We start from the raw sequence: 8,415 nt of genomic DNA, 5'->3' as shown, positions 1-8,415 counted from the left end.
TTGTTCTCTGTTTAATTGATACAGTGAATTGTCAATCACTGTTAGTTTTGATATGTGCAATTCCTCAAATCAGGCTGAAAATAGATTTGGAATTTTCCTACTAGAGTATTTGCATGTAACTCTTAATAACTATCCAGCATTAATTCTGTAGCTTGAATTTGACAGTGGCTTTGTTCTGTTCTCAGTGGACTCCTTAACCCTGGAATATGGTTCAGTGCAAGCCAGTTCAAGCTCATACTCTCCTTATTCAGAAATAATAGTGCTAAACCTACTGCAGGAAGATTAAGATGAGAAAAGTAAAACAGAAAATCCAGTTAATCAATCCTTTGTAAACACATTCTGTTGAATCATGCTCTCTGTTGAAGGTAAGAATAGCTTAACTATTAACTTTAGAGAGGTGAATGTTCTGTCCATTGTCCAAAATGTCATTCATGTAGAAGGGAAAGAGAACAACATTGTTGCACATTGCTTCTGTGAATAAAACTACTTCTTTTTCTTATGGTGTTTTCTAGAAAGATCAGAGAAGAGTTTGACTTATAAGTTTTTTTACATATAGAAAGTAAGGAGTAAAGGAAATTTGATTGAAGGAACTGATTGGAGGAACGCTATGTTCTAGATAAGAGCTATAAAAATACGTATTATACTTGAGTTATAGAAAGATTAAATGACTGAAAAGATATCCATTAGAACCAGCAATGAGCACAGATCTTCTGGTTTTCAGCCAGGAGTTTTAACTGCAAGTTTTTCACATTTTTATCCATGTTTTCTTCATGGGTGTAAGTGTGATTCCAGCTGTAATTATTTGTAGCATATTTTAACAATATAAAGACAGTTGTTTCAGTCAGAGTTCACAAGAGAACATGAGTGTATAAAACTGCAAATAGCAGATAAAAAAGAAAATATATGGACACAAAATCATTCTCTCTAACAACCTGAGACAGAGCTCAGCTCAAAGAAATGGTGATGTTTCCATATCAGTTTAAGTTGCACTGGTTGCATGAAAGAAGAATAGGATATGACCTCAGTTCGAAATGAAATTTGAAAAAAATAATGTGGTAAAGATTTACCCAGCCTCCTAAATTACTTTGAAGCAATGAAGATAGTATGGAATATTCCTTTGGAGTCAGCCTTTTCATATTGCTCATATTTATGGTATTGCCACTTATACTTTGTTGTGCACATCCATATTACAATAGTAAATTAGAAAATACTGTAAAAATTCAGTCCCTTGTGAGACCGCTATCTGACTTACTTCTGTGGGGAACTGTTTTAAAAAATGACTGTACAAATTTTGAAGAACAGAAAAGATTGAATTTAAATTGATAGGCTGAGATTGCTCTTTTCAATGAAAGTGTACATTTTGTCCAAGAGAAAGCAAATGCAGTTTCTGAAAGTGAAACTCCTTTTGTTTCTCCAGAAATTGTAAAATCACCATGTATTTCTGTGATAGTTTCTGAGAAACTTTGGGGCTTGTTCATTCTAACAGATGATTTACTTCAAATTATTATGATTCAGAGTAATATTCAATGATTACTTTCATAGAAACCAATTCAGAAATGTCATTATTCTAGAAGAGACAGTTTCATTTCTATGCTTGTAAAATTACAGAATGGAGATAAACAGTTTCCAGGGAAATATTATCTTCATTATTTTATAATATGCTGCAATTAAAAAACTAAAATACTTGCAACTACATATTCTGCAATGAATGAATAACTGTGAAATCAAAGGCTGTTTTGTTTTTTTCTTTTTCCTGAAAAAAAAAAAAAAACAGCCTTTATCAACAAGTAATTCTATAATTCTGCAAACTTTTCTCTGCTTGAATAATCCTATGAAGCTCAATGGGGCTACGCAAATGCATAAAGTTAATCACATAATTGAAAACATAGTTTTAAGTATAATTGAGCATTTAGTGCACAAAGAATACACACTGCCAGATAAAATGAGAAAGCTAAAACCTTTGTTTCAGATCTGCAATGGATTTTTCAGAAAGGCACTCTTAGAATATTTCTATTGTTATCATTCTTCCTTTCACAAGATGTTCATGTCATTGTTACCAAGGCAGAAAATATGCCTAAATTCACCAAGTTATATAAGGATGTAGAGCTGCTTTTTCCTAGTCATGCTTTAATCAACTTAAAGATAAGATTATTTGAGATTTGGAAAATGAAGTCCATTCTACTCAATGGAATATTGTATTGCCAAGGCAAATAATTGATTATACTTTCTGATAACGCTTTTTTCATCTATTTCAGGTAGTACTATTATCAGAACTGTAATGATTTGGAGCTATAAATGATGGAAGATTTATGTATAGGTACAGTATCTTTTTAAAAAAGTGATCTCATATAATCTGAAAAATTGAAAGCTTTAGTACAAGAGCCTTTCATCAGGTTTTGTATTTTAAACTTGAAAAAGAGTTAATATGTCATCTGCAAAACTGCTTGAAAAAGTTGAAAGACCAACTTTTTCACTCGCCCTATTTTAACGTGGATCTGTGGAGATCATCATCAAGAATGAGAGTCAGGTTCATCTCTTACCTATTCAGACCTTGATTTCTGTGTTTGCATCTGTTACTAGCATGGATGCTAACTACATGGCAGATTTTCTGTGTATTAGAAGGAGAACTGAAAGACACTGCTGACTGACTTCATGTTGTAAGTGATCGCTCTGGGTAAACAGCTTCAGCCAGGGCTGCCCCTGAGCTAGCTGGCAAATGCAGAAGTGAAAAGCTATGTATCCCAATAGGATTCCTTTGGTTTTAACTCACCTACTTTTAATCTGTTTCTGAAATAGTTTTCTCTACTTTTGATGTAATCTCCTTTCTTGTATTTAAAAAAAAAATACATTCTACTAAATACTAAGTGACTGAATGTGATTAATTTTCTGAGGAAGACAGTTTTGAGCTTTGTGGGCCTCAGAATTTATTTTCTCTTCCATTAAATTTTAATAAACTAATGAGCAAATTAGACTAGTTGAATGGAGTCATAACTTTCCAATGTCTTTCAGTTCTGTGTTTGAGTATCTATTAATGATTGCCATTTGATCCATTCATGCAGAAAACTTCTAATTTAGAGCAAGGGAGGAACAATGAGTACATACCAGTGATTTAATTTATGCAGGTAAATGCTAATTGTTTGACTGTGTTGTCCCCAGAAGTTAATACTTTCAAAAAAGTACTCACTGGAAAGAAAGATCTACCCAGGTTCTCTCAGGGTCATAGTAAATTTCATAGATAATTTCTTTTTGTTTCAACTGCAGTTCAGGAGTAAAAGAATTTATTAAAATACAGAAATCCAAAATTCTCATTAAAATGGAAATATTTCCTAGAGAAAAAGACTGAGCTATCAGTTCTGTATGTAGTTCTTTTGTCCATGTGCTTTAGTCCTTTACGCTAATATATTTTTATTGGTTAAACGTGTGGCACAGCAGCCATTCTGTTTTCCAAATGTATATTACAAAAGAAATAATTAAGTGGCAGAAGGGTATTGAAAGTCAGGTACATTATTTTGAATGAGTAGCTATTCCAAATATTCTCATTTGAATTTTAAATAATGATGCTTAAAGTGATAGACAACAGGTTAAGGACGTATATTCCTTTCAGTTTTGTTAGCAAGTTCTTCACAGGTGAAAAATTGGTGAGAACATTATTTTTTTTACTGTGAAAGGTAATGACATCAATACCCATGAAGACATTCAATAGCTTAGAAGTTATTGACTCTAGATCATAAACTGCATTACACTTCCAGCTGTATTAAGTTTTTTAATGAAACCAGCCACTTTAATATCAGAAAACGCACAGTCAAGTAAATGATGACTGTAATGTCTGCTAGATTTTTTCTTTAAACTGTGATTTCAGTTTTAATTTTTTAAGACTTATTATATGGAAGATTAAAGCAAATTTTTTCAGTGTATCATTTAAATCAGTCGTGAATATGCTGATACCAGTGGGCAGTGTGTTTGAATATTTCATTACAAAGTGATGGACTGTCCTATCTTAGCTTGTTAAAGTGCTTTTACTCACTGGTCCATTTTGCTCTTTTCTTTGACGTGACCTGAATAAAGAATGACCAAAAAGTTCAGCAAGGACAGAATCCATAAATTGTATCAATAGGGGAAATATGTATTTCAAATCCTGATTATATTATTGCCTTTGATCAATCACTGCTATGAAAAGTTATTCAAAGTCACATAACAATGTTTGGCTTGTGTAAATATAATTTACTAAAAAGAAGAAAATAATTGTTCTGGTAAACAGAAACTAAAGATAGTGGAAAAAGATTTTTTAGTTGTTATTTTGGTAAATTTTCGATCTGATTATTTGACTCACATTTGTTTTGGATTCCAATTTACATTTCTCTCTGTGACAAGAGAAGCCCATCTAACCCCTTATCGAATTCGGCAAGAAACTGAGAAATGAAAGAGAACTTGGTGTTAGCATATTTATTTATTTTGTAATAGGTCACATGAAAATATATGACAAAATCTGATGTTACTGATATTTCTAGAATGACTTTCCTTTCTTGAGATCAGAAATTTTGGGAAACCATAGGAAGATTCAGAGCTGTAAGCTTTTTTTTCCTAACTACTGTAAATGAGGTATAAATGTTTTATCATGAGGACATTTGAATCAGTACAAGAGTTACTCCCTGAATTATTAGTGTGCTGAAGTGTTTAGATAGTGTTCCTTTGGATAGCCTTGACAATCTGTAATTATCAGTCTTCACCTGACAGACTTTTCCCATTGACATGTTATTCTTTCCAAGGGACCCCGTTTCCCAGACGTTGATATTTTTGCTGCGAGGCTCCAGAGTCCATGTCAACTTAATGTGACAATGCTTTTCACATATCAGTGAAAACTAGCAGGGTAGAGATTTTTCTTTCAACTTTCATATCTGCAAAACAGCAAAAATCATTGCAAAGTGTTCTGTGGTTTGCCAAGAGTGAGGAGCTTTTCTGTTTGGGTGTAGAAAGAGCAACTGGGAATCCAAGAGAGGATCCCCAGGTGGTGCTTGTACTGTCTGCAGATGATACTGAATTTCTCTCTCTCTCTCTCTTTTTTTTGGTCCCATTTATCTCAGAAGTAGCTGCTGCTTGTAAGTTCTGTAACATTAACAGATTCTGAATCTAACAGAAACTTGGTTCAACTGGGACTTTGTGACCTGTTTTTCAGATTTCAGAGGTGGCATTCAGGGAAACTTCCTTGATGTCCTGCGCAGATGTCACTGCTGACTCATAGGTTTAGAGGTAAGCAAGGGGGAGATGCAGCCTAATGCATCACTCTCAGCAACCATACAGAAACTGAGCAGATGCTGAAATCTTTGAATGCCTTATGTTGCCACAGTCTGTAATCAGCAGATTTTGCTCTCTTGACTGGTGATGTTACATTCATATATTGCCTAGAGGCCACAAAGCAAGAAAAAGAAGTGAATATGTTGCTTGTCAGCCTGCAATTTGTCTGTACTGGCACTTCACCATATATCTTTCATCAGATGTACTCATTTTGGGAAAATTGTTTTGTTTTGTGATTCCTCACAAATTAATATGCCACAGTTCCAGGTTCATACCTCTTGCCCTGTTATGAGTAGCAAAGTATGTTAATTCTGGTTAAAAATATTCAACATAACATAGCATTTGGTATATATTAGTATGACACAAGTAATTCAATGAACAGTGGAAATAAGAAGACCTAGCTTTTAGGGTTTTATACCTTAAGAGTAAGCATCCCTGTATCTGCAGGAGGGTGAGTTCAAACTAAAACTCTGCCGACAAATAGGTATGAGGGCTATATAATCATCAGTGTCCATGAATAGAAGTTCATGCTACAGTCTTTTCATAAGCGAGGAAATTAATGCAAGGTCCGTTCTCTACCCTGCTGCATAGTTTCATAGAAATTAAGCGGAAGTGAAGACTCAGACACCTCGGATTCTTGGTCATCCTTGTTACAGTTAAAGGTAAGTTAAAGGAGAAAAATATTGACTAATAAACATGCACTGAACAGCATTGCATAGGTATTACCAGACATTTTTAGAATGTGTGATGGAAAGGGTTATGTGATAAACTGGATACATGACATGAGCTATTGCAGTAGACTGAGGATTATTTAAATAATTCAGAAAATAGTTAAAATGAATCTTTTTCTGCAAACAGAACACTTCAGAGTTCACCTGACTCTTCAAGAGATCTTTAAAGCAATAATTAAGTGTTTGAGAGGAGCTCTAATACTTGGGGGGATTATCTTGCACATAGAGAGGGGCCTGTTGACTCTATTTCGCTCAAATAGACATAATTCTGAAGATCAGCTAATTTCTCTGAGAAAGATGGTGGTTGTCAAAGTTCCTCAATACAATATTAAAAGAAATACTTGAGATCATTTGTAGGGTTGTTTAATTCCAGTGGAAAGCAGACTGATATACAGGAGTGAGTGGCATCTGTTGACATAAGCGAAGTTTGTTCTTCCAAGTTAATGAATGTAAGTGTCCAAAATTGTTTCCATCTAGATTGTCTGCATGGCACAGGCACACACAGGGATACTACAGTTAGGCTTGAATGTAACTATCAAGGCTCTTGGAAGCAATATAATTGTGTTAGTGTGGTCCTCTGTCAGAAGTAATGAGTGCTTCTCCACAGGCACTGTTTATTAGTGAGTGCACTAATAAACAGCAATATTGTGTTTGTTTCTGTGCTAGCTGAGCATTTCTGCAAGGTCCTGCTCTGAGTTCTAAAGATCTGCCTCTTAGAAGATACCTGCTGTGTCCTCAGCAGTGAATTGCTGCCATCACATGTGGTTATATACACTAGTCACAGGTGGTGTAATGTGGCTATTTGTTGGCAACATATAAACAGAAAGAAAACAATATATTTATAGTATTTACAATTAATACTGTAAGTTAATAAAAAAGTGCATTCTAACTTCAATAGATCTGTGGAAAATTCAGTATACAATATATATTCTCTAAATGCTCTGTACAAATTTAAGTATAACCATATGAAATGCATCAGAAATCCACTCTACTGATAATTTTAGAATTTAAAAAGCCTGTTTACATACATCCTTGCTTTCTGGGTATTTATGGTTGGTCTGTTTGTATGTGTATTTGTGCGTGTATGTGGCTGTGCAGAAAAAAAGGAATGTCCAAAATTTACACAAAATGCAAATATGGCTGAATATCTGATGGTCCTGATGTCAACTGATAATGTGAAGTATGTGAGGAGAAGGGAGATGTTGGTAAATGACATTAAGCCTGGCTTTTTGATTGAAAAATTCTGCCTTTCCCTTATTTCCCTGCTGCTTTTCTTGGGGAAAGTTGCATTTCCCCAACAAAACTTATTACAAAAAGAAACAATGAAAAAGTTGAAATATTTTCCAGTCATAGTAATGTCCTGCAGCTTTTGTATGTTTTAACAACGTTTCTCACAAGTGCATGCAGATTATTTTTGGCTACATTATTTTATAGCATAGGAAGAAGGCTTCAAGACTAAATGTATAGATAATGACAATTTGTACATGGCATATGGCTTTATGACACAATGTACAAATTGTCATTGTCTATATATTTAGTCTTAAATTTGCATCTGTAAAATGAATGGACATGGATATTTTTCAAAACACTAAGTTCCATCAAATAACATACAGTGAAATATTTGGTAGATTGGAGTATATGTGATCTACACTTTTGCTGTAGTATAGATCTGACAAGGTCTGTGATTAGCAACATGCAGTTGGATACTGCATGCATAGTAATAGAAATAAAAATGTTTAGTCGTCTGACCAGGCCTAATTAGAAGATGAGTAGCTGAGAAAGAAGAAAAAAGTAATCTGGAATGCAATTATATGGGAAATTTAATCTTATATCTGACTACAAAGCTTTTTATGTTTGTACGCAATTCATGGATTAAAGCTGAAAGAGAAATATTCCTGTACTCTTTATCTCTGATTCATCCTTGTTAATCTTTTTGTTTTTCTCAACTTTTTTTTCTGATAAATTGGCTCTTCAGAACGGGCTTGGATTTGTTCCTCCATATCTGCCTCTTGCCTCCTGCATTTTAGAAGGTTTGAAAACCACTGCCAGGTAAGAATTTCTTTTTGATGTGTTTGATGTCTCAGACTCCTCTGTTCATACTGCCAGTTCATTTGCAGGTATTCTGTCTAGTAGTTTTATATAAGTAAATTTTAGTATTTATCAGCATAAGCTAGCAAGATGGAAACGGTAAAGAATTTGGAGTCTTCTTTTCACAAACAGAAGGGAATTTAGGACTGTTGATTGGTACTAGTTAATGTTAAGCAGATTCTTCTATTCTCAGGCTATATCAGGTAGACTTCTTCCATTGCAAAGAGCAAAACTGCTAGTCACAGCCCTGACAGTCAGGTAACCAAACTATGTGATGTCTTCCAGTGCTATGGAGTATTTTACT

General features: G+C 34.1%; 1 long non-coding RNA gene across 1 annotated transcript; it reads left to right on the top strand.

Moving 5' to 3' along the window:
• The first annotated feature begins 2,252 nt into the window (after window positions 1–2,252).
• On the top strand, window positions 2,253–8,169 carry LOC112532445. Its single transcript, XR_003075177.2, has 4 exons — window positions 2,253–2,317; window positions 5,174–5,247; window positions 5,884–5,954; window positions 7,999–8,169. It is a non-coding gene; the product is annotated as an uncharacterized LOC112532445 (long non-coding RNA).
• The last annotated feature ends 246 nt before the right edge of the window (window positions 8,170–8,415 follow it).

Source organism: Gallus gallus, chromosome 4, assembly GCF_016699485.2.
Source record: "Gallus gallus isolate bGalGal1 chromosome 4, bGalGal1.mat.broiler.GRCg7b, whole genome shotgun sequence".
Taxonomy (NCBI): domain Eukaryota; kingdom Metazoa; phylum Chordata; class Aves; order Galliformes; family Phasianidae; genus Gallus; species Gallus gallus.
This window is presented reverse-complemented; position numbering and strand designations above follow the sequence as displayed.